This window comes from Oreochromis aureus, linkage group 12, assembly GCF_013358895.1.
Source record: "Oreochromis aureus strain Israel breed Guangdong linkage group 12, ZZ_aureus, whole genome shotgun sequence".
NCBI lineage: Eukaryota > Metazoa > Chordata > Actinopteri > Cichliformes > Cichlidae > Oreochromis > Oreochromis aureus.
The window spans coordinates 9,445,602-9,472,512 of record NC_052953.1 but is presented as its reverse complement, the minus strand read 5'-3'; the positions used below and the strand labels follow the sequence as shown (position 1 = coordinate 9,472,512).

The following is a 26,911-nucleotide window of genomic DNA, read 5'->3' as shown; positions in this document are numbered from 1 at the left end:
TTTGAGTCCATAAGAAGAGATTCATTCTTAAATCTGGAGGAAGAATTTTTTTCAATAAATATTAATGTTAGCCATGACCTTGTTCCAGTTTTGAATTTTGGCCCACTGTGTATTTGAGTTTGACACCCCTGCTTTAGATTAATCAATGAAAGATTTTTAAAACACTTAGTTACAGAGTTGTTCCTTTCAATAACTTCATAAGGCATTATTACCCCCACCCCACAGCTGTTTAAAAATAAATAAATATTGGAGTATTTTCAACACCCTGCTGGACACCAAGTTTGTGAATGGAGTTACTCGAGATTGAGGCAGCGCAGGGAGTTTGAGATTGATAATCTAGGTGCAACTATTAAAAATGTGAATGTTTCAAGAGGGAAGTCACCTAGGATTTTCAAATACACGCATAGGTGTATCTATTAAAAATGTTGGACAAATTTGAATCCTAGTGCCCTTAACGTTGAGGTCAGAGGTTAGGTGTTGTCAAAAAATGTCACCTTTACAAACTTCTGAGCTGTTCGATTAGATGAGATACTATACACTACCGGGTGTTCTAAAACACCACTGGTTTTACAACACCACAATTTTTCAATTTTTTTACTGAAAATTATGCAGTTTAATGTCTCATTGCACTCTGAAATTAAAGCATAGTACAAATAAGTCAAAAAAGAAATCATGGAATACATTTATAGACCCAAATGTATTCTAAACTTTGGTCTCATCAAACTAGCCACCTTTGGCAGATATAACACTCACGTTGCATTCTCCCTACAAGAGAAATAGTGGTGATACATAAAGAATATGATGATGGGAAACTCAACATACATGAAAGAAAGTCTCATGTAGGTAACAAATATTGCCCCGGCCCAACACTCACAGCACCTGTTCCAGATGTTATTCAGCTTTCCTTTTTGCCTTTCCTTTCCTGACACAGCACCTGTGCAGGCAGAAACTGCAGGTCTTGATGAAGATGAATATGATGAGTAGAGCTACGGTGAGGAAGAAGCCCAGGACATCCAGGCTGAGATACTGGTACCAGGTGAGCTCATGGGCCTGGACCCTCAAGTGCTTGGCCCCTTTGTTTCTCAGTGTGAACTCGATCCAGAATACTGCCTCTTCCAGAGCACTCATGGGTCTGTCGTGGTGGATGCTGGACAGCCGCATAGCATTTTCTTTGTACCTGTGAATGTGTATACAAATGAGAAAAAAAATCGTAAAAATGAATATTATCCTGTATTAATAAAAAAAACCTTGAGACCATAAAAACTCTGGAAAATTGTTTACATAGGTCATTAAAGTTCAGCTCAGCAGGGCTTTCTTGTGTTAGCTGGCTCCAAGAAAAATGGTTTAAGGTAGAGTATTCATGTTTTATACTCTGAGCCTGCTCCATTTTTTTCTTTAAAGCCTGTTTTCAGTGCCTAATTCAAAGTGCACATAGTTCAGTGAACTCACGATTTGTCATTGATGACTGTGTTGACTGCATCTCTAAGGTCCTCAGCTGTGATGAAGTTCAAATTGAGAATAACTGCAGTTCCTTTTTCTTTCATATGGATCATGTTGTCTGGCTGGTCACCAAACATGGGTATGCCCACCATGGGAACACCGTGGTAGATGGCTTCATAAATCCCATTTGTGCCTCCGTGAGTGATGAAAGCTCTAGTTTTAGGGTGACCTAACATATGCCAAATAACCGTGTAACATTGAAAGTTAGTTTTCCACATGTGGACAACAGGAGGATTTTAATTACCCAGAATAACTGCTTTGAGCTGAGATTGATTTGCAGATTTTATAACTTACATGCATTTAACTAATCTTTAGTGCAACCTCTTCGAGAAAAAGAACTAACCAGAGTAGATTTACACAGGGTGCAATATGTAATCAAGATCACATCTGTTAGAAAAGTAAATAATTTATCACATTTCCTTGTGTTAATAAACAGAATGCTCACAACCTGCATTTAATGTTGAATGCATGTTTAATTTATGTTATTGCACTTTTAAGAACTTCTGTGGTTGGTAGCAGGTTTACGTACCCAGGAGGTCATTCTGAGGGATCCAGTCATATATTCTAATATTGGGACTCAAGGCTTCTGGTTTTTCTCCTCTGTACCTCCACAGCACCTATAAAAATAACACGTCTTAGCTTGCATGTTTTTTTTTCTGTGGTAGTATACTTACAGCCCAACTTTAAGTAATATATCACAAAATATTATTCCTTCTATTTCCTGAAGAAAATGCAGTGTGAATGCTGATAGTTGAATGTTTTGAGCTGGAATGTCATGATCGTTGAATGTTCAGTTAAAAATGTTGAATGAGCTGAAGAAGAGAATTTTTCACCTGAAAATAAAAGTGCAAAACTGTTGAAAGATGACACAGAAGAAGTTTCAAAATGAAAGTAGCTAAACATGTTTAAAATACACATTAGAAAAAGCTGAGTAATGACAAAAGAAAATTTAGAGTCAGAAAACATCTGAATGAATATTGAAATCTGATATTCTTTAAATGACTTGGAAGTACATATGTGAAGTGTCAAAAAGAAAAACTTGAATCAGAACTAATCTGGATGAGTGTTGACAGCTTATATTCCTTAAATTGGTAGAAGAATGGAATTATTTTTTTTAAATGTCTAAACCCAAGAATTACAAATGAAAAAAAATGAATATTTGAAGAACATCTGCTGACTGTGTGTGTGTGTGTGTGTGTGTGTGTGTGAGAGAGAGAGAGAGTAAAAACAGAGATATTAGATGAGGTTAGATGAGTTTAAATGTGGGAGAATCCACTAGTCGCTGCAGTAAAGGCCTGGCAATGCATTAAAAAGGAGGTAACCCACTGTCTTGTAATCTCCTTGAGTTCAAGACTTCAGGCTGTCATTGTCAGCAAAGGGTTTTCATTAGAAATGAACATTTTATTTTAATTTTTATTCATTGTAATTTGTCCAATTATTTTTGAGCCCCTGAAATGAAGGGATTGTGTGGTTTTTAAAAAATGCTTTAGTTCCTCACATTTTCATGCAATGTATTTGGTCAACCCACTGAAATAAAGCTGAAAGTCTGCACTACAATGGCATCTGAGTTATTGTATTTCAAATTCATTGTGGTAATGTACAAAACCAAAATTAGAAAAAAGATGTCTCTGTCCAAATATTTATAGACCTAACTGTATATTAAAGGGTCTGAAATATGAAAAACTACTCAATGCTTTGCTCAAATTGATTACAGCTGAAACAAAGATTATCCTCTGACCTTTTGTGGGATCTGAGCGAGGCCTGAGGCTATCATGTTTGCCTTCTCCTTGGTGATGTTGTTGATCATGGATCCTAAAGTGAAGATCACAATGCCATCATCTCCAGAACTCTGCACAAATTCCTCCAGATCCTGTAACAAGTCAAATATTATCCCACTGCCAGCCAACCAGCTGTTTTTGCATTTTTGTTCAACATTTTGATGGCTTCACTGCTCCTGGCAGGAATATTCTGTGATGTAATGATTAATCAGATGGTAATAGTTGAGTGTCCTTACCTCTGGTAAAGGTTTAGCAGGTCTGCAGTGGATCCCACCAACATATTTGAAGTTGGGGAGGAAAGGACGAGGGAATTCAAAATCCCAGTAGGTTCGGATTAACCAGATGTCTGCTTTACTCATCAACTCACAGGCACTTGTGGGAGTTCCTGTTGCAATGCATGAGTAATGGACATCAATGTATCACCAATAGTTTATGTAAGGCATCATATTTTCTTAATCAGAAAATTTTAAAATACTGTGTTTACATTATTAGCAAATTTTAAAAAAAAGTTTTAAATCAGTGCTTCATGCCTCTTTGCTCACCTTTGACATCAGAGTAATATCTGTCTAATACGTTCCAAAAAGTGTGATCAATCACGATGTCTTGAAGAGCGTAGAAGAGAAGGTTCCACACTCTCTGAGAAGTCCATCTTATCTGTGAGTTTGCTCTGCTTTTTGGGAACAAAGGATGGTGGAGCAGGCATCTGACCACAATGCCTCTCCCAGTTATTAGCTATAGAGAAGCGCAAGGAGAAGACGAGTGGGATCCCCAAAATATCTGCTACTAAGTCACTGCCAGGGTTGATTGGGTCAGCCAAGAGAAGGTCATAATTTCCCTCTTTCAACTTCTTCATGATGACTTCTGATTTCACCACACCGTCCAAATACTGGATATTGTACTGAAGGTTTGTCTTTGCAATGTTAATGAATCTGATGTAGATCTCCCAGTAGTTCATATAATCAATCTCGTATATGGAGGTTGGAGGAACTCTTCTAGAAACTTCTCTATAGTCTCCAACGAGAAAGAGGCGTTGAAGGGCTCATAGCGAAAGCGGGCAGGTTCATTGGTGTTCATGTACATTGATGAGCTCGGGACCAGTACAGTTACCTGGTGTCCTCTGTCAACCAGCGTCTCCAGAACAGGCTTCATGTTTATCCAGTGGCTGCCATCGGTGTACCACACCAAAATATTTCCTCCATCTGCACTCCATGTCACACAAAGTACCAGCAGGATGCAGGCAGAGAGACGCAGCTCCATGGTGTCTGAATGTTAGCAGGAAAACCAGGTGTGATCTGATCCTCTGGTGAAAGTATTTTAGGAAAGATAATTATTAACTCAGTAAATCTGAACTCTGACTCATATCTGTCTGTGCTATCACAATGGGTTAAAAGGTAGTGATCGCAAAGTTCACTGTACTGAAGGAACAAGACTGATTTCTAACCTGTACCAGTACCCTAGGGTGGCTGCAGATGACCCAGGTCTCCTGCGTGTTGTCTGTCTGCCTAAGGTTCCAGGGGGCATTATTAATTAAGTATATTTTGTGACACATCCACAACATAACAGGATTGTTGTGTGTAGCACTGCTGTATGGCACTTCAGCTCACCTCATTATATACTAGAGATGGCACGATACCACTTTTTTATGTCCGATACCGATATCATAAATTTGGATATCTGCCGATACCGATATGAATCCGATAGTGTATTTTTAATCAATAAAACAGTTTTTAAAATATCTTGCTGCATTTTGTATAAGTTCATACTCAAGTTTTAAAAAACAAAACACTTAAGCTATTCTGTTATACCTGTACGCAAAAAATACACTGCACCCAAAATATTTCATAGTTCAGCAATACTGATCAATCTAATAAACTTAAACCTACTCCATCCTCCCTATTCTGGTATTTTGAAGAGTACTTAGCAGAAATATTAAAAAACCTAACTAATAGGGTTGCCAACTTCCAGCAAAAAAAAAATAGGGAACCACCCCCCACCCTCCGCCTCATGATGCTTAATCGACGTAATCAACTTTAATTTAATGCACGTGTTTGAAAAGAAATGCACAAAAATCTATTATTTCTCTACAATAATTAAATAGATTCAACATCTGTCTTCAGCAGAATTGCAGACTGCACAGATGGTACCTTCCCAAAGGAAAAAGTAGTACCTAGTAGCTTACTAGGGTATATATTAGACTTAATAGTTACTATATACAGTAATGGACTTCTATACATTTTATAAAAGATTAAAACTTTGGGTGTAAGATTCAGATAATTATTTATTAAAAGCTAGACATTTTAAATGAGAATAAGAAAAAACGTATTTCTTTGTACCCCCTTTTCCCCGTTAATGCCCTACTTGCCCCCTGGCTAAACTTTGCTAGACCCGCCCCTGCACAGTTACCAGCTGTCAGCTACGTAGAAAAGGATCCTGGTGTAAAAAGTAATAATAGATAAATTCTAACGACAGCTTATCAAGGTTAAACGTGCTGCTGTTGTATAGCCGCTGGTTTCCTCTTTCTGGTGCAAAGTGGGCCAAAACAAACAAGAGAGACGGACTCGCGACAGAAAAGCCGATCAGCTGATCATTAATCAGTTTCACGATTGAAGTAGCAACAGAAGAGGGAGAGAAGAGGCAGTCGCTCCATATATCGGTTGTTAAGCTTAACGTGGAATGCGTTACAAACATTCAGAGTTGAACTTACACACTTGCTTTTCTTCTCGCTGGGATAACTTTCTCGGAGATGAAATGCTGGTTTGGTAGAGGATCCAAATGCTCAACCAGACCGCCGACAGGTCTCGCACACCACAGCCGCTCTATCACGTGACGCATACTGCTCCGACGTGCTAAGGTTATGAGCTGAGTTACGCCATGTCGCAAGTTTTGTGAGGTGCTTTTGTGATAGTTAGTGGACCCGATATCCGATCCAGTAATTTAGGTCAGTATCGGACCGATACGTAATATCAGATCGATCCATCCCTATTACTTTAACTCTTGTACACATGTGCTGTATTTCAGAACTTGTTGGTGTGGAAACACACATGATGAGGATGATGGGATGAAGCTAACGAGACCAGTGCAGCTCTGCTTAGAGCCTGTGTGACAACACCTTACTTGTCCAGATTTTCAGGTGTTAAATGTGCAAATGATTCACATAAAACCATCTGGATATCTTTTTTTTTTTTTTTTAAAACCAGAACCATAGAAGAACAAAGTATGTCACACCTGAAGATGTTGCTATGCCAGGTTGTGAACATGCCATTTCAGATGGGGTTTTTTGTTGTTGTTGCCCTGTTCTTTAAAATGTTGTTTTCTATTTATGATATATTCAAAGGATATGATATATTCAATAGGATCCACCGAGAAATATTGCAGCCTATAGAAATTCACAGCAACAGGTATTGAATCCCAATAATCAGACCCCTATGAACAGCACATGGGGACTGCAGGGATTCCCTTTGTCTCTTTAGATTAATCAATGAAAGATTTTTAAAACACTTAGTTACAGAGTTGTTCCTTTCAATAACTTCATAAGGCATTATTACCCCCCACCCCCACAGCTGTTTAAAAAATAAATAAATATTGGAGTATTTTCAACACCCAGCTGGACACCAAGTTTGTGAATGGAGTTACTCGAGATTGAGGCAGCGCAGGAGTTTGAAATTGATAATCTAGGTGCAACTATTAAAAATGTGAATGTTTCAAGAGGGAAGTCACCTAGGATTTTCAAATACATCCATAGGTGTATCTATTAAAAATGTTGGACGAATTTGAATCCCAGTGCCGTCAGCATTAAGGTCAGAGGTCAGCTGTTGTTAAAATAAATAAATTTTAGCTATACAAACTTCTGAGGCATTCGATTTGATGAGTTACTATACACTACCGGGTCTTCTTAAAAAACTACCAGTTTTAGAACACCCCAGTTTTTCCAGTTTTTTAATGAAAATTATGCAGTTTAATGTCTCATTGCACTCTGAAATAAAAGGATGGTACAAATAAACAATCGGAGTCAAAAAAAGGAATAAATTATTAGACCCAAATGTTTTCTAAACTTTTGACTCATCAAAGTAGCCACGTTTGGGAGATATAGCAGCTGAACACACCCGTTGCATTCTTTCTACAGTACAAATCAAATATTCTTCAGAATGTTCTTCCCATATTTGTTGCACAAGTTCCCATAAATGTGTGGAACTTGTAGGTTGCTTTGCTTTCACTCTTCAGGCCATTTCATTGCAAACCAGCTTGATGGGGTTTAAGTCTGGAGGCTGTGCTGGCCACTCCATGTTTCCGAGCTTACCATCTTGTTTCTTTTTTCCTGAGGTAGTTCTGGCATAGCTTGGACCTATGTTTTGGGTCATTATCTTGCTGTAGGATGAACCCCTGACCAACTAGGCGCATACCAGAGGGTACTGCATGGTGCTGCAGAATGTTGTGGTAGCCGTTTTGGTAAAAATTCCTGCATGATGAACCCAATTTCAAATCAATTTTCATCAATCCATTATACTTTCTTCCAGTCTTCAGTAGTCCAATGGTGGTGGCCCAGCCAAGTCTCTTTACTAAGATTTCAGAATAAGACAATGGCTTTCTTGCTGCAACTCGTCCTGTCAAACGTGCAGCTCAAGTCTTCTCTTCACATTTGCAACTGAGACTTACAGCTTAATAGTGGTCGTAGTAAGTGTTTGAACACATGTCTAGTATGAGCCTATCAGCTGTTAACTCTCAGAAACCTGTCCTCTGATTCAGTTGTGGCTTTGGGTCTGCTAGACCTCTTTCTGTCAGTTTGCTCCAGTTTCTGAGTGCCTTTTGATGGTAAAGGAAACTGTACTCACTGACATCTTGACTTTCTTTGCAACTTCTCTGTAGGAAAGACCTGCACTTTGAAGTGTTATGATGGTCTGTCCCACTTCCATTGTTAATTGCCTTTTTCTCACCAATTTTTTAGAAACGCAGTACTTTCTGCAGCACGAAACTGTTCAGGTGATGCTCACGAGGGTGTGGTATCACAGTGTGTTCCAACAGTGACAGACAGGGTAGTTGTAATTCAGAAAAGTTGGAACACCTGTAGCTTTCAAGGCTTGATCAACCTCCACTGCTCTAGAACAGCTTTAACTTGTTAACCCATTTTGTGTTCCCTGTAAAAGGCCTTTTTGTATAATTCTGAAATGGACGTTATTTATTTTATTATTATTATTATTATTATTATTATCATTATTATTATTATTATATATATATATATATTTTTTTTTTCTGGCAGTTCAACAGTTACCTTTGTACCATTTCAAGCTATTCATTAGATTTGAACAACATAAATTGCAATAAATAACAGAAAAATTGGGGTATTCTAAAACTTTTGAACGGTAATGTATTTTAAACACATAATTGACAGAGACCAACAGATATTGAAACTACATCATGGTCTGGTTGTCTTGTATACCCTGAATTTAATTTTTGCATGACATTTGGACAAAAATGTCATAATACAGTAATCTCACTTTATTTCGCTCCGATGTCCTCCTAAAGGATTTTATTTTGACCATCTTAATTGCACTACAGTGGTCCCTCATTTATCGCGGTAGTTAGATTCTAAAAATAACCCGCGATACATGAAATCCGGAAGTAGCCAACTTTATTTTTACAATTATAGATGTTTTAAGGCTGTAAAACCCTTCACTACACATTTTATACACTTTTCTCAGACAGGCACGAACATTTTCACTTTTATTTCTTGTTTAAACACTCTCAAACTTAAAACCTTCGTAGACAAATAAGTCCAGTGTTATAGAATGAAACCAAACGCATCTGCAGGTGCCTCTGACGGCGCAAAATGTTTCGTTGACAATGTTGTTTGTTTGGGAGAAAACTTACAAACGTACAGTACAGCACTTCACACACTGCTAGAGATCGAAGATTTATGTAAATTTGACAAGCTGAACACATTCTCTACTGGACAGGAGACATGGCACAAGATTGATTGACAATGGTCTACAGCCAATCAGGATGCAGAAGACAATGCGCTATAAAAAAAAAAAAAAAACCTGCAACGTTGCACAGAAAAAAATCTGCGAAACAGGGAGGTGAACCGCATTATAGCGAGGGACCACTGTATTTGTAATTACCCAAACCAAATTTTTATCTAAAGCTTTCACCACTAGGTGGCAGCACATTACTGGAAAGTCTTAATATAATATTGCTACCAACCCCTCTCTTGGCGTAGAAAGAGAGTCACCATTTGCCCTGACTTAAGCAAATCACATACAGCAATTGTTTTTGTATGAAGTTTCCCACAAAAAGCTACCTCAGCAAACAAATATCAACTGGTAGGAACAGGTAGCAGTCTAAAAAAATCTTATTATTCAAGGATCATTGATTCATTTTAATCTTGAAGAGCTGTGTGCAGTGATGGAAAGCTGCTCCAATGTTATTTTCTTCTGAACTGAGCATGGTGTCGTTCTGGGAGAATCTAGTGGTGACGACGGGGCCACCACTGGGACAGCAAACAGTCCCATCAAAGGGACTGTTTGCTGCAAGATTCACTGGTTGCTTCTCCATATTCTGTAGCTATAGTTCATGATGAAAGTAAAACAGTAATTTATCAAGTTCTAACCAATAAGAAAAGCTTGAGATATCTTCCTGTTTACTGCAGCTGCTCCACGGGATGGTGGTGGATACATCGGTAGTCTTTCCCCACCGTCTGGGCCCCCTCACAAACTGACCCTGAACAAGCTCACAGCTGAATACCTCAGAAGGATCATTCAAGAGAGTGGTGGGTTACCACCATGCAAATGGTTTATCCGTTATTATAATATCATTACATTCCAAATAAAGATGACTTATTAATATGACTTATAACATTGAATGCCACAGACTCGTGCAGCAGATATCAGATTTATTTCTGAAGATGTTGATTTCAATTGCATTGAATTTTTAAAAATGATTTTATTTTTTATTTTTTCCCCATAGTTTGTGGTCATGACACTGCAGAAGATGCTACTGCCTGTATGGAGCTGATGCTGTGGAAAGTGAAAGAAGATGGAAAATTGAAAAATGATGAAAATAAAATTATTCCTGTACAATTCATATGGGGAGGGGAACAAATACTAGCTGTGATTCAAATGTATTTGTGTAAACCTCTTTCAGGACATGGAGGGCAGTTTGGTTTTTGTTAATGTGATTTATGTTAATGAGTTCTGTATGTAAAAGTTCAATTTGGAGCCCATCTTCCATATTTGTATAAATGTTGACCACATGTAGTGCCAAGAGGACCTAAAGTGGTGACTTTTCATGAGTATTACTCAAGTAAAGGCATAGAATGAATTTTGTGTTTTCTTCTCGGGAGGGGGAAAGCAAAATTCAACAGCCAATCAACATTCGGTTTTAAAGTGAGATTAATTTCAGGTACACTTCTGCAAACTGGTACATCTGTCTTCAGTTAAAGTAATTAGTGGTGATACATAAATAATAAAATGATGGGAAACTCAACATACATGAAAGAAAGTCTCATGTAGGTAACAAATATTGCCCCGGCCCAACACTCACAGCACCTGTTCCAGATGTTATTCAGCTTTCCTTTTTGCCTTTCCTTTCCTGACACAGCACCTGTGCAAGCAGAAACTGCAGGTCTTGATGAAGATGAATATGATGAGTAGAACCATAGTGAGGACGAAGCCCAGGACATCCAGGCTGTGATACTGGTACCAGGTGAGCTCATGGGCCTGGACCCTCAAGTGCTTGGCCCCTTTGTTTCTCAGTGTGAACTCAATCCAGAATACTGCCTCTTCCAGAGCACTCATGGGTCTGTCGTGGTGGATGCTGGACAGCCGCATAGCATTTTCTTTGTACCTGTGAATGTGTATACAAATGAGAAAAAAAATTGTAAAAATGAATATTATCCTGTATTAATAAAAAAGACCTTGAGACCATAAAAACTCTAGAAAATTGATTACACAGGTCATTAAAGTTCAGCTCAGCAGGGCTTTCTTGTGTTAGCTGGCTCCAAGAAAAATGGTTTAAGGTAGAGTATTCATGTTTTATACTCTGAGCCTGCTCCATTTTTTTTTCTTTAAAGCCTGTTTTCAGTGCCTAATTTAAAGTGCACATAGTTCAGTGAACTCACGATTTGTCATTGATGACTGTGTTGACTGCATCTCTAAGGTCCTCAGCTGTGATGAAGTTCAAATTGAGAATAACTGCAGCTCCTTTTTCCTTCATATGGATCATGTTGTCTGGCTGGTCAAGAAACATGGGTATGCCCACCATGGGAACACCGTGGTAGATGGCTTCATAAATCCCATTTGTGCCTCCGTGAGTAATGAAAGCTCTAGTTTTAGGGTGACCTAACATATGCCAAATAACCGTGTAACATTGAAAGTTAGTTTTCCACATGTGGACAACAGGAGGATTTTAATTACCCAGAATAACTGCTTTGAGCTGAGATTGATTTGCAGATTTTATAACTTACATGCATTTAACTAATCTTTAGTGCAACCTCTTCGAGAAAAAGAACTAACCAGAGTAGATTTACACAGGGTGCAATATGTAATCAAGATCACATCTGTTAGAAAAGTAAATAATTTATCACATTTCCTTGTGTTAATAAACAGAATGCTCACAACCTGCATTTAATGTTGAATGCACGTTTAATTTATGTTATTGCACTTTTAAGAACTTCTGTGGTTGGTAGCAGGTTTACGTACCCAGGAGGTCATTCTGAGGATCAGTCATATATTCTAATGTTGGCACTCAAGGCTTCTGGTTTTCTCCTCTGTACCTCCACAGCACCTATAAAAATAACACGTCTTAGCTTGCATTTTTTTTTTTTTCTGTGGTAGTATACTTACAGCCCAACTTTAAGTAATATATCACAAAATATTATTACTTCTATTTCCTGAAGAAAATGCAGTGTGAATGCTGATAGTTGAATGTTTTGAGCTGGAATGTCATGATCGTTGAATGTTCAGTTAAAAATGTTGAATGAGCTGAAGAAGAGAATTTTCACCTGAAAATAAAAGTGCAAAACTGTTGAAAGATGACACAGAAGAAGTTTCAAAATGAAAGTAGCTAAACATGTTTAAAATACACATTAGAAAAAGCTGAGTAATGACAAAAGAAAATTTAGAGTCAGAAAACATCTGAATGAATATTGAAATCTGATATTCTTTAAATGACTTGGAAGTACATATGTGAAGTGTCAAAAGAAAAACTTGAATCAGAACTAATCTGGATGAGTGTTGACAGCTTATATTCCTTAAATTGGTAGAAGAGTGGAATTATTTTTTTAAATGCCTAAACCCAAGAATTACAAATGAAAAAAAATGAATATTTGAAGAACATCTGCTGACTGTGTGTGTGTGTGTGTGTGTGTGTGTGTGTGTGTGTGTGTGTGTGTGTGTGAGAGAGTGTGTGTGTGTGTGTCAGAGTAAAAACAGAGATATTAGATGAGGTTAGATGAGTTTAAATGTGCACTCAGAAAACAGATTCAGGTCCTTCTTTCAAAGAACACATACAAATTTTGTTAGTTGTTCAGAAATGTAATTAAAAAATACCAAATTAATTTGATTTTCTTTGTGTAAACCTAAAGTTACTCTAAACCAGCAGAGGCTGATTCTGAACACAAAATGAATGAGTTTGTTGGGGCACTGGGGGTAGGGGGAGTACATTTTTGCACTTGCGCATTTGTAAACTCAAAGAAACAAATTCAAGCCCCTCTTTAAGCTTAAACATTTTTTTCAATCTCACTCAACGCAAATGTAGCACTCCAGCGTTACTGCAATTATTATTCGTGTGGTGAACCTAAATTATTTTTTCTTAAAGCGGTCTTTGTTACAAGAACACAAAGTTATTGAGTTACACAATGGTCCGCCCTCTTCGAAAATTTTGCGCTCTTTCAGGATCACCTAAATGAATGCAGCTGCCCTTGGCCTCTCTGTACTTTTTGGATAAAACTACACCTTCAGGTAAGGTAACATATTATTTTTTTCATATATCCAATTGTGTATTTCTTTATGAGCTGAATGTATGGCAATGCTATTGACTATGTGCACGTTAGCATATGCTACTTCCGGTGCGGAAACGCCCGTGTGGAGCTTTGTTTCCGGTGTCCTTTTCGCACCTTGTTTACGGTCCAAAACAAGTTAAGCAAATGAATGAATCAAGCGGCGATTTACATTTCTATAGATGTCTTGGGTATTTACCCAATATATCTGTAAATGATGTTCATCGACTTGTCGATATTTTTCCCCTGCACCTCAGGGCAAAAGAGAAAAGGGATTCAAGTGTTATATTTCTCAGCGGTCCCTCGTTTATCGCGGGTGTTATGTTCTAAAAATAACCCGCGATGGGTGAAATCAAGTAGCCAGTTTTATTTTTTGACGCGTGGACATCGTGGACATACAGTACTGCACTTCAGTAACACTGCTAGCGATCGATGCAGCGATTCTGTACTGCACAGGAGAGACATCACGGAGGAGATTGTCTGCAGCGATCAGGACGCAGGACACAATGTGACGTAAAAAAAAAAAAAAGCATGCAAACTTGCACTAAAAATCTGCGAAACAGCGAAGTGAAAGGTGAACTGCGTTATAGCGAGGGACCACTGTAATTTTGAAGGTAAATCACAACACACCCTTCATAAATACTAATGTAGAGAAACCCTTACCAGCAATCGTTCATTTTTTTGTGTGGCTTTTTTTCATGGTTTGTTAACATGCTGTGTAGGTGTGTACTTGACTAGCTGATATTGACATAATGGGGAAACATCTGGTTTGAGTGTTGTTCACCTGTAGTTTGAATGCTGAACATTTGCCTGTTTAAATGTCTTCTGGATGCAGTAATGCAGTTCTGCTTGTGTTGAGTGATGTAAACAACTGATCGATCTAAACTCTTTAAACGTCAAAATTGACCATTAGATTTTTTATGACCCAACAGTGGTGAGTGTTCCCACCTCCTCTTTGTAACTTAAAGCAATCTTTCCGTTTTCGAGTTTTGGACATGATTTTGGAGTATATCTTCGCAGTAGCGATTGACCGCAAAGTAAAGCTACCGGAAATGTAATTAAACTTCTAGTTTACTATATTTATGTATGTTTTATTTCCAGGTGAATGCAGAGTTCCTGCGGATCACTACAAAACCCCTTCAGGCGAAGTTCTTGGCTCAGCTGAACAATTTAACAGACAAGCTGATGCAGATTTTTGAGGGGAGCAAAGGAGCAAAGGGCCAAAAGATCAAGGATATCATGGCGATCAGTAGTTTGGTCAGTACTAATGATAAACCCATCAATTAAATGAAATCAATGAATTACATTTTTTTCACCCTTTTTTCACCCTTGCATTAGTGTGATGACATCGACATAAAGAGGAGCATACTCTTAAAAGCCTGGTGATCTACTTTAATGAAGATTCAGACCTACTGTTCAAGGAGTATCTGGTACGCTTATCACACTTTATTTTCTAGCTTCAATTTGAGTTAGGTTCATTGCACGCAAAATGCTCATATATTCAAATAAGACAATATAATTGTGAAATATGTATTATTCTTAATAGTCATTGTTGAAACTTGTACTGGAGAGCACCTTTTAAGGGGACAGATTCAGCAAAAATTCAATTGTTCATTTTTTTGGTGCTGCCATGTCTACTGCCTCTATAAACACGGTAAATGTGAAGAAAACATTCATCCATTTTCTGTCAGTGTTTAAATTCAGTTTATTTATATAGCGGTATATCACAACAACAGTCATCTCAGGGCACTTCATAGAGTAAACACTCCAATGAAGTTCAGTTAATTATGCCAATTAGTAAAAAGTCTTCTATATAAGGAACCCAGCAGATTGCATCGAGACACTGACTAGTGTCACTGGCAGCAATCTTCTGGTTTCCGGAATAATGTGCCTAAAACAAGCTGTTTAAATAGGTTCCCAATTGTCATGAAATAAGGGAAATTGACCCAGCCCACACACACACACACACACACACACACGCACGCACCTACACCTATAGACACTTGAGGAGTTGCTCCTCTATTTCAAGCCCCTCCCAAGGGGAGGTACATAATACCTAAACCCAAACTATTGATAGAAAACAGATTGATGGGTTTTTTTCATGTTTGGAGTGTTTATAGAGGCAGTAGAGACCCATATTTCAGCACAAAAGGAGACAAAGCTGAGTTTTGCATAATATTTCCCCTTCCAAGTGACAGAGCCCTTAAACCTGAAACATCCTGTTTTTCAGACCACCTCCACTGAGGATGAATGGCTGAGATCCACTGCAACAACTGTCATGGGTATTTACGCCATCAGAAGAGAAGGCGTTCAGGAGCCAGAGGATGTTGGAGTTGTCATTGAAGGTACTACAGTTATGAACAACCTCGGTAGTGTCATCATGGCATTCATCGTCCTCTTTGGACTGATTTATGCACTTGATCTGAGCTATCCAAATGACCTCAAGTACACTTTCGAGTTTTGTCAGAAGATTTTAATGAATCTGGATGGACAAAGGCTCAGTACAAAGATGCAGCAAATGAAATTGAAGATGTTTGCTTAGGCAAACAAGACCCCAGCACAAAAGTTGATTTTGGCCTTTTTATCTCTTTTGTTCAAACTGTGACCTTTTTTTTTTCCTTTCTTTTTTTTTTTGAAAATGCAAGTTGTCTATTTTTGTCTGCTGTTCTGTTGTGAGTGATGTAACCTTTAATCTATACTACTATAGATAGATAAAAGGACTGTGGGAATTTAGCTCAAAAAAAGTTTAATGGTTGTGCAGCATCTTCTTTTTAATTGCTTTTGGGATTTTCAAAGAGACAAAACAAATGTTGACAAGTTTGGTGTCTTCCAGTGTTTTAAAGTTGGTGTTCCGTTCTTATAAGCTTGTAAAAGTTTGAATGTAATTGGTTTTAGAGAAGTAAAGTTGAAAGTTTTTTTTATTTTTATTAAAATACCTCCCCTTTGGTAACACAAAATGTTCTTAATGAAAACCTTTTATATATATATATACATTGTATATTTGTAATTAAGTATTTTTGGGTTGTTTAAAATGTTCAGTGACTGGCATAATATGGTGTGAATTGCAATGTTTAGTAGGTTATCATTGTGAATTTGCTGAAAACCTAACTGCAAGTGTCACTATAAATATATATACAATGATTCTTACGTGAAATCAGATTTTACAAATTCCAGTTTGTTTTCAGTCTTGCCTAGTAATACAAAGGTGTGTGCTATTCAGATTTGATATTCATTTCAAATGTAAGGCACTTTTTTGTGAGCACTTTGATTTTGTTAAGGTTAATTTGACCATGTGACATGTATGTTTATTCACAAAATATTCTGTTTCTGCGTTTAATTCAAGTGAATAAAACTGAGTTGAAAAAAACAAATTTATTTTGTCATTATTTTAATAATTAAATTAGTTTTCTGGTAATTAAAATTATGATTTAGTTGAACTTAAAATAATCATTTCAATTCGAAAGAAAATCTAGCTCAAATGAATGACATTGTATTGAGTTGAACCAACCAAAACCTTTCACATCTTATTAATGTAATTTTTTCCTTTTAAATGTGTTTAAAAATTGTGTTCTACTGACTCAATTTAATTAAATTGTCATGATGTATGCAGATTTGGTTGAACCAAAATAAATGTATTACGTGGAAAACCTGCCATCAATCAAATTGAGTTCATCCAATGACTAATTTTTATGAGTTTGGGAGAATCCACTAGTCGCTGCAGTAAAGGCCTGGCAATGCATTAAAAAGGAGGTAACCCACTGCCTTGTGATCTTGAGTTCAAGACTTCAGGCTGTCATTGTCAGCAAAGGGTTTTCATTAGAAATGAACATTTTATTTTAATTTTTATTCATTGTAATTTGTCCAATTATTTTTGAGCCCCTGAAATGAAGGGATTGTGTGTTTTTTTTAAATGCTTTAGTTCCTCACATTTTCATGCAATGTATTTGGTCAACCCACTGAAATAAAGCTGAAAGTCTGCACTACAATGGCATCTGAGTTATTGTATTTCAAATTCATTGTGGTAATGTACAAAACCAAAATTAGAAAAAAGATGTATTTGTCCAAATATTTATAGACCTAACTTGAAGGGTCAGGTTAACTTCTCATTAGAAATCATCAGCTGTTGACAAAGTTTGATAATTTTGATACTCTGTATTAGAAAAACGAACATAAATATTGTAGAAGTAACATGGACACTGAGCACTTGCATGCTGAAATGTCCACAGTCTGCAATGTCGTTTTAAAAAATTGTAGTTTTGGTAGTTCTGGTTTTCAGAAGTAGAGAACTCTGAAACTGGTTATCTGAAATATGAAAAACTACTCAATGCTTTGCTCAAATTGATTACAGCTGAAACAAAGATTATCCTCTGACCTTTTGTGGGATCTGAGCGAGGCCTGAGGCTATCATGTTTGCCTTCTCCTTGGTGACGTTTTTGATCATGGATCCTAAAGTGAAGATCACAATGCCATCATCTCCAGAACTCTGCACAAATTCCTCCAGATCCTGTAACAAGTCAAATATTATCCCACTGCCAGCCAACCCGCTGTTTTTGCATTTTTGTTCAACATTTTGATGGCTTCACTGCTCCTGGCAGGAATATTCTGTGATGTAATGATTAATCAGATGGTAATAGTTGAGTGTCCTTACCTCTGGTAAAACTTTAGCAGGTCTGCAGTGGATCCCACCAACATATTTGAAGTTGGGGAGGAAAGGACGAGGGAATTCAAAATCCCAGTAGGTTTGGATTAACCAGATGTCTGCTTTACTCATCAACTCACAGGCACTTGTGGGAGTTCCTGTTGCAATGCATGAGTAATGGACATCAATGTATCACCAATAGTTTATGTAAGGCATCATATTTTCTTAATCAGAAAATTTTAAAATACTGTGTTTACATTATTAGCAAATTTTAAAAAAAAGTTTTAAATCAGTGCTTCATGCCTATTTTCTCACCTTTGATATCAGAGTAATATCTGTCTAATACGTTCCAAAAAGTGTGATCAATCACGATGTCTTGAAGAGCGTAGAAGAGAAAGTGCCACACTCTCTCTGAGAAGTCCATCTTATCTGTGAGTTTGCTCATAGCACCGGGAACAAAGGATGGTGGAGCAGGCATCTGACCACAATGCCTCTCCAGTTATTAGCTATAGAAGCGCAAGGAGAAGACGAGTGGGATCCCAAAATATCTGCTACTAAGTCACTGCCAGGGTTGATTGGGTCAGCCAAGAGAAGGTCGTAATTTCCCTCTTTCAACTTCTTCATGATGACTTCTGATTTCACCACACCGTCCAAATACTGAATATTGTACTGAAGGTTTGTCTTTGCCATGTTAATGAATCTGATGTAGATCTCCCAGTAGTTCATATAATCAATCTCGTATATGAAGAATTGGAGGAACTCTTTTAAAATCTTCTCTATAGTCTCCAATGAGAAAGAGGCGTTGAAGGGCTCAAAGTGAAAGCGGGCAGGTTCATTGGTGTTCATGTACATTGATGAGCTCGGGACCAGTACAGTCACCTGGTGCCCCCTGTCAACCAGCGTCTCCAGAACAGGCTTCATGTCTATCCAGTGGCTGCCTTCGGTGTACCACACCAAAATATTTCCTCCATCTGCACTCCATGTCACACAAAGTACCAGCAGGATGCAGGCAGAGAGACGCAGCTCCATGGTGTCTGAATGTCAGCAGGTAAACTACCTGTGGTCTGATTCTTTGGTGAAAGTATATCAGGAAAGATAATTATTAACTCAATAAATCTGAACTCTGACTCATATCTGTCTGTGCTATCACAATGGGTTAAAAGGTCACAGCAAAAATGCCAGTGTTGATTTTTCAGTGTTAGTAGAATTCAACAGAGTTCCGAGTTAGTTCAACACTTAATCGAGTTAAAATAATACATCGGGAGTTGATTCCTGAAAAGTGTTGGTGTGGATTTTAGTCGTTACTGCATTTTAACACTGTGGGTGTTAAATTAGACCACACCTTCATTTCCTGTGGAGCTTAGCATTTCAGAATCTTGATCGCCATTTTTTTGTTGTTGCTGCGGTAAGTTTTATTCGGTTAAATATTAAGTTTTAGATTGATGTTAGAACAAGTAACATGATAACTAGTAAAAAAAAATAGTATTTATATCAAAATACATCATCTTTAAGTGTCATATTTGAATTTTAACTGTTTTTTGTTTAGCTGGGCTACTGCTAGCTAACTCTGCAAAGTACCAGTTACTTTCCTAATATTCATTTAGCATAATCTGGCTATTGGCAGACTGTAATGAATATTACTTAATATATGTCACAGTTTTTATTAAATGCCTTTTATTTATTTTTTAATTAAACTGCCAAAGCCTTAGGGTCAGTGGTCTCAAACTCCCGGCCCAGAGGCCACTTGTGGCCCACGTCACCCCTTCTTGCGTCCTGTATATTGAGGTGAAGAAGTATAATGCAATTTGGCCCTTGAAGTGACTTTTTTTTTGGTCATTAGCCAAAAATGATTTAATATGAAGGCAATAAGGGCAGAGTGTTACGGGCCCTCATGGGCACCCAGATAGCAAGGAAACATTGAAACAATGTTGAGTCAATATCAGGCGACGTCATTGAATCAACGTTGAAGTGTGACATTGATTCCACGTTATATTTTCGAATACTGTTGACATTGAAACAATGTCAGATTCTGATATTGAAACACTGTTGAGCTATGGTGTTGATTTTCCACCTCTTTTGCAGTTGTTTTTTTATTAAAACAACAGTTAAATCATGACTGGAAATCTACCTTTCTTTATAGGTATTTTAACCAATACTAAACTACTGCATGTTTCCATCAATACTTAAACCACCTAAACACATAATTGCACTTATTCCTCAAACTGGACACCCTTTATAAAAATCAAATGTCTCACAATGTAACATGTCAATATTAATATCCTAAAATAAGAAAGCATTGCATGTGATGTAACAGGGAAAAAAAAACTAAACAAAAAAAGGTCAATAGACATGTTTCGTTTGCTAAATACTTTATTAAAACACAGTTTTCTATTTACATTTATATTTTAACATAACTTTGTAGTTTTTACTTGGGATGGGGACGGATGATGTGCGTCCTCGCCACCCAAACGGTCTGGGGCGTGTCGGAGCCATTTCTGCACTGCCTGTGCAAAGACAAACTCTGACATAGAGTTTGCCCCTAACTGCTGCATCAGGCCACATAGGACAAAAATACACACACACACAAAAAAAAGTGAATTAGAGCACATGAATAAGCTCTTGTTATCTGTCTTCAGCAGGGAGAAAGTATGTAAACTCCTAGGCTGATAAACATGAAAGTCACCAGGCGTAAATCTGCAAACTGCCGCATTTGATTCCCAAAGAGCTATGAGCGGAAAAAGTGATAAGTCTTAGCATAGTGTGCCGTGCATCCTTTAAAACAAAATAAACATGGGGTCCTCGGGCTGTACAAACTACAACCCGAGGACTAAACAAACAAAGACCAAAGACTCCATCTCCAGATTAACCAGACATGAAAGTCTTGTTATTAAAAAAGACAAAGTAATATAGCAAAAACCGGACATAGGACATGTGAAACACACCCAGCAGATCAATTGATCCCTTTATTGTTCACTTTAGGCTCATAAAACTACAATAAAACTTACCAAATATGCATCTGCACAGCGCAGTATCTTTAAATGCCCTTTTTTGCTTCGTCTGGTCCTTTGTTTTTTTTTCCCTGCCCAGTTTAGTACTGAGGCCAGCTCGTTTGTGATGGCATAAGCCATTACACGGCGGACTTACACCTCCAGTGTGGTCCCTCCAATCAAGGCAAAGCATCTCACCTATAGACACATTTTAAGAGATGGAATTAGCGTGTCTCATGTCTTAAATGTGTATGCAAGTGCTTGTGTGTATGCCGTTGTTATGCATTTAAATCACATCTGACAGCTATTACACTTTATAGTTACAAAGTGTACATAAGCTTTATATACCATTGCCTTATTTGCCTCTTGCGATTGAAGAGCTGCCTCTGCATTGTTTAGCTCCTCAATGTTGTGCAAGGGCAAATCCAAAGGAGTACCCAGCATCTACCGATTCATTGGAGCTGGTATTGCGGATGGCTCTGACCTCCTCACGGAGTTCGTTAAGAGATCTCGTCAGGTCTGACAGCATAGTTAACATCTTTTGTGAGGTCGCATCTGTTTCAAAGAACAATTCCAGAAAGATTAATGGCTTAAGCAGTGAGAGGCGAAAAACTAATATATCCATAAGTGATGGTGTAACATTCTGCATTCAAGTATTAGTTGTTTTAACTGCTAAAAGTGTTTGCTAGTTTTTGCCTGTCACATATATATGATATTTGTATATGTAGCTTGCCATCACCAGTGTGTGAATGTGTGTGAATGGGTGGATGACTGAATGTGTAAAGCGCTTTGGGGTCCTTAGGGACTAGTTAAAGCGCTGTACAAATATAGGCCATTTACCATTTATACCATGTAAAATCTGAAATTCCAAGATGTTCGAACTTGCCTTGTAATAGTGGCCTCACAGAGTCTCTGGAATCTACAGAAAAACAAATCACAACAAGATGACATTCAGGAGTATAAACTGGTGTTTTGAAGATAAGTGCACAATGACATTGTGATTCAGCTTTAAAACAACTTTAAAAAGCATACCATCTATAGGGAAGGCCTCAACATCAGACTCTGCATGCTGGGGAGATTGCAAAGCTGTGTCGTTTGGAGTGTTCTGCCGGAGTGGCGAAAGGTGCCGGAAGCTGGGAGGGGCATTATGATGCCTGCTGTCAGTGGGCTGGGGGGAAGACTGCGGACTGGTGAGGGCTGTTTAGAAAAAGATACATTTTTTAAAGTATTTAAGAATACAGACAACTTGTCCAAAAAGTTTCCATGTGTCACACACAGATATGTACACAGACACTAGACATTATTTTATTACCTGGTATTTTCACTCGAGGTGCCTGGGGAAACCGTTTTTTTGTGGGCTGCTCATCCTCTGAGTCACTATATGTGTACAGGGGATTTGGTCTAAAGAAATAAGTAGAAAAAGTTCATAAGTAATTACAAATGTTCTTTTGGCATATTTTTTCCTAAAGTTACAGTTTGATTTATAACAACACACACAGGAAACGGAGATGTGCAAGAAGGTGCAGTATACAAGGAATTTTTGAAGTGCACAAGTGTACACGGCTTTGCATTTTAAAAAGTTTACAAACTTACACTTTTTGGACTATATTATGTGGTTATATTGCAGTATTCAAGCATCACAGATATGTACAAAAGACAAGATTATAAATTCTTAACAATCAAAGATATGTTTTTGAATAAAAAAGTTTTACTTGTGCTTTCTTTTATGTCTGGTCTGAGTTTCAACTTCGGACTGAAGGTCAGACATATCACAGTGTTCACTTAGTCCTATGTGTGAAGGGACAGTTACTGTGTGTGTATATGTAAGCATTTAAACACTGAATATACTAAAATTAACAGTATTTTGTCTAAGTCTGCCATTGTAGGAATTCATGGCACCGAGACAAAAACGTGGCGCACAGTGTGACGTCAAAATTGGCGCAGACCTTTGACGCTGTGTTTTCTCCGTTTTTCTCGTCCACACATAAATGCAAAAACTGAGTTTTCGAAATATCCACCCTGGCAGGCGTTTTAGAAATCTCCATTTTCAGTGACCAAAACGCTGTTTACGTGTGGACGAAAGGTGCAAACGCAATTGGTAGGTGAGCGTGCAACGTAAAGTTACGTGAGCGTGCAACGTAAAGTTTGAATTGAGTGCGAATTGAGCGGGTGCTCTCCAATCATTAAAAGTAACAAAGTCCTTGAACACATTTATACAGTTACCATTACGTTTATCAATCATATATCACAGATTTAGAATTTTTTGTAGTACTAAGCAACTACAGAGCGAAAGTCAAGCGCCGAGGCAATGGCAAGAACAACGGAAACCTCGAAGCGTTAAAGCTAACTTTGTAAGGGAATATAACGAAGAAATTATGAAACGAAAATGTTTTCTTTGTTGATATACTTTGTTCGCAGTGCAATTTATTTGTTGCCGGATTGTAAGAAGTAGACACAATTTCGGGCTCCCACATTTTGTGCGTACTTGCGTTCTCGTGTACTCGTGATACGTCATCAGTCGGAGACCAAGTACTGTTCCAATTCGAAGTACGCATCAAGCCGAGAACGCGAAAAAGTCCCGGATGTGTTCTCGATCCGCCCGTTTTATCGAGCATGCATCGGTGTGGACTTAGGACAGCTATATATCCCAGAATGCATTTCGTCCAAAAGTCAACAGCGGACTCCCGGCACATCGTTTTAACCCCCTCGCGGACTTCTCACTACTCAGGTTAAAGCAGTGGTTCCCAAACTTTTTGCCAGGCCCCTTTTTACAAGAAAAATGTTCGCGCCCCCACCACCTAACCCCCCCCGCACAAACACATCCTCCAAACACACACACCCATATTTTGTTTACAAACTCCATTGCGGTTTATTTCACACCTCAAACATTTAGTAAACAATTAAGCAAATACAAGTAAACGGCAATAAATTACAGGTAGTAATAAAATATACTACTAACTCTTTTACGCTACGTCCACAACTACACGGGTATTTTTGAAAACTCAGCTGTTTCTATGCGTTTGGGCTTTTCGTCAACATGTAAACGGCGTTGCGATTCACCGAAAACGGAGATTATTTAAAACTCCTTTTTGCGTTTACGTGTGGACGAGGATTACAGAGTTAAATCACGCAACGTCAAAGGTATGTGCCTTTTTCACGTCACGCTGTGCGCCACGTTATTGTTTACATGAGATGAATTGCAGAATGGCAGATAGAGACAAAATACTGTTAATCTGACTATCTTCAGGTTTTACATGCTTACATATACACACGCAGTTACTGTCCCTCCATTTAGAAAGGCAGAGGCATCACGGTGTAATTATTTTACGTGTAGTTGTTTTTTTTTTTCCTGTGTAATAATATTCAACATTGCTATCAATACATTTTTCAAAAAATGCCTCTGTACAAAATGGGTTTAAACACATAAACAACTGTGAGATACTGTTTGTCCGTGATTTGAACAGGGGAACAAATTACGGCAGGATCAGCCTGATATTATTTGTATCCCACTGTAACTTTACTGCATAAAGAGCTAACATCATGTTAGCTCTTGATTTTAGTTCACAAACACTTCTTGTATTAACTAACTACTCCTGACATTTAATGTCAGGAGTAGTTAGTTAATACAAGAAGTGTTTGTGAACTAAAAATCAAGAATGTGGGATACTGTTTGTCCGTGATTTGAAGAGCACAGCCCGTGCTTTGGACATGTTAGTAACATGTCCAAAATGTCAGGAGTAGTTAGTTATTACAAGAAGTGTTTGTGAACTAAAATCAAGAATGTGGGATACTGTTTGTCCGTGATTTGAAGAGCACAGCCCGTGCTTTGGACATGTTAGTAACATGTCCAAAATGTCAGGAGTAGTTAGTTATTACAAGAAGTGTTTGTGAACTAAAAATCAAGAATGTGGGATACTGTTTGTCCGTGATTTGAAGAGCACAGCCCGTGCTCCCGACGCAGGGAAACTAATTTTGCAGGGGAGACCTACCTTGGCACTTGTGCAGGTGAAGCCAAAGGAAGATATGCTTCACCATATTTTCCTGTCTTTGGCTTGGAAGGAAGTTGGTTTGGAAACATATTTGGCGATGCTTCATCTCCTGCTTTGCGTTTGTGTGGGAGCCCGTCAAAAACCTGTCCACAGTGTCCAAGCGCTCTTTTTTTTTTTTTTTAATTTTCATACCGCGCCCCCCCTGCAATGGCTCTGCGCCCCCCCTAGGGGGCGGGCCCCACACTTTGGGAACCTCTGGGTTAAAGAAACCCCAGCAGCTGTCTATAGTATTGAGTGTCCACTAGAATAGAAATAAAAGCGTTCTAACATCTCACCTGTTTGTTTTTATTAAGGTATGTACACGTATGTACATGTACACTATTTTTATTAATAGAGGTTTCACTACTGAGGTTAAAAATGATATATAAGTCACTTAGATCACTTCTAAATGTTAATGTTTGGTTTATTTCAGTGTTTTATTTGTTCCTGAGTAAACCGGTTTGGCTGTGATTACAGTTAAGCTTCATAACATGTTACTCACAGTTAAATTAGGAGGGACGACCTTAAAAACTCCGGACCTGTGACATCATCACGTACGCAGGTGTTCCAATTGTACATATCGCGAGTCCGTGCTCGCGTTCTCGGCGGGTACGTACTCCCGTGCGTTCTCGGCGAGTACGTACTCACCGAGAACGCGAGTACGTACTCGCGTACTTGGGCATTAATAAACGGCCCTCGTGTCCGCTTGTTTATGTTCCACATAAACCTTTCACAATAAAGCTCAAGATCCTGTTGAGACTTTTCAAAATAAACTGAATCACGTGAAAGAGCAGATTATTTACGGATGAGAAGTAAAAAAAAAGAGCCGCCAGGTGCTAAAAAATAAACCTTAGACTCAAACGTTAGAACAGGCTTTTCCCCGCAGCACACCGTGTAATAAATACTCACAAAGAAAACGGCGGCCGTTACAACTTATGTCTAAAAATGTATCGTTTCATGCATCTGTTAAAACACTGGACTTCAGCTACATGACGCGCAGCTGGAAACACTTCCCGCAAGTCGAGCTGCCCGAGATTCACAGAATTTACAGAAAATGTTAAATTTTTGTGATTTATATCGTTATCGGGACGATAGAATTCTTATATCGGGATATGAGATTTTGGTCATATCGCACAGCCCTATGTTAGGGGTTACTTGTAGCAGTAGAGATATCAGAGATTAATGGGAGTTTATTGTAATCTGGTAGTATTAATGATTTGACTGACACTAGTGTTAGTGTTAGAAAATTAACACTATTCAGTGTTGAATTTTTAAACACCAGGGCTAGTGTAAAGTACTACCAACACTATTCGGTGTTAATTTTTTAACACTTAACACCAGTGTAGAATATTTTTGACAGTGGTCAGTGTAACTCAGTGTTAATCTTTAACTCTGTGCAGTGTTAAAATAACACTAGCTCATTGTTAAAAATATAACACTTTGAAAAGTGTTAATTTAACACTCAAAAGAGTGGACACATATAGACACTTTTCTAGTGTTAAATTTAACACTCACAGTGTCAATTTGACACTGGCGATTTTGCTGTGTAGTGATAGTAAAGTTGACTGTACTGAAGAAACAAGACTGATTTCTAACCTGTACCAGTGGCTGCGGATGACCCAGGTCTTTCTCTGTCTGCCTCTGGTTCCAGGAGGCATTATTAATTAAGTATAATATTAAGTATATCTTGTGACACATGCACAACACAGCAGGATTGTTGATGTGTGTAGGACTGCTGTATGACACTTCAGCTCACCTCATTATATACTCTACCTTTAACTCTTGTGCCCATGGGCTTTATGTCAGAACTTGTTGGTGTGGAAAAAGATTTCTGAAGTTTGATTTTTGTTTTTAATCAGTTTGCAATGAAAACATATGTTTGCCTTTGCAGTGTTACACCATTCATGGTTTGGAGTTATCCAGAGTGACGGTCAACTCGAGTCAGCTAATTCTATACGACACCTTGGATTAAACCTGAAAATGAAGTC

General features: G+C 38.1%; 2 long non-coding RNA genes and 2 pseudogenes across 3 annotated transcripts; 1 reads left to right on the top strand and 3 right to left on the bottom strand.

Moving 5' to 3' along the window:
- Positions 1–604: 604 nt before the first annotated feature.
- Positions 605–18,941, bottom strand: LOC116332819 (annotated as a pseudogene).
- Positions 10,660–18,076, bottom strand: LOC120443174 (annotated as a pseudogene).
- LOC120443176 lies at positions 13,097–14,631 on the top strand. Of its 2 annotated transcripts, none has more exons than XR_005615215.1 (3): positions 13,097–13,231; positions 14,371–14,526; positions 14,608–14,631. It is a non-coding gene; the product is annotated as an uncharacterized LOC120443176 (long non-coding RNA). The 2 variants fall into 2 exon arrangements; XR_005615214.1 differs by lacking the exon at positions 13,097–13,231 and adding an exon at positions 13,630–13,883.
- A 2,840-nt stretch (positions 18,942–21,781) lies between the features above and the next one.
- On the bottom strand, positions 21,782–22,375 carry LOC120443177. The gene is made up of 3 exons (XR_005615216.1): positions 22,208–22,375; positions 21,928–22,092; positions 21,782–21,814 (listed from the first exon to the last, which is right to left on the bottom strand). It is a non-coding gene; the product is annotated as an uncharacterized LOC120443177 (long non-coding RNA).
- Between the last annotated feature and the right edge of the window lie 4,536 nt (positions 22,376–26,911).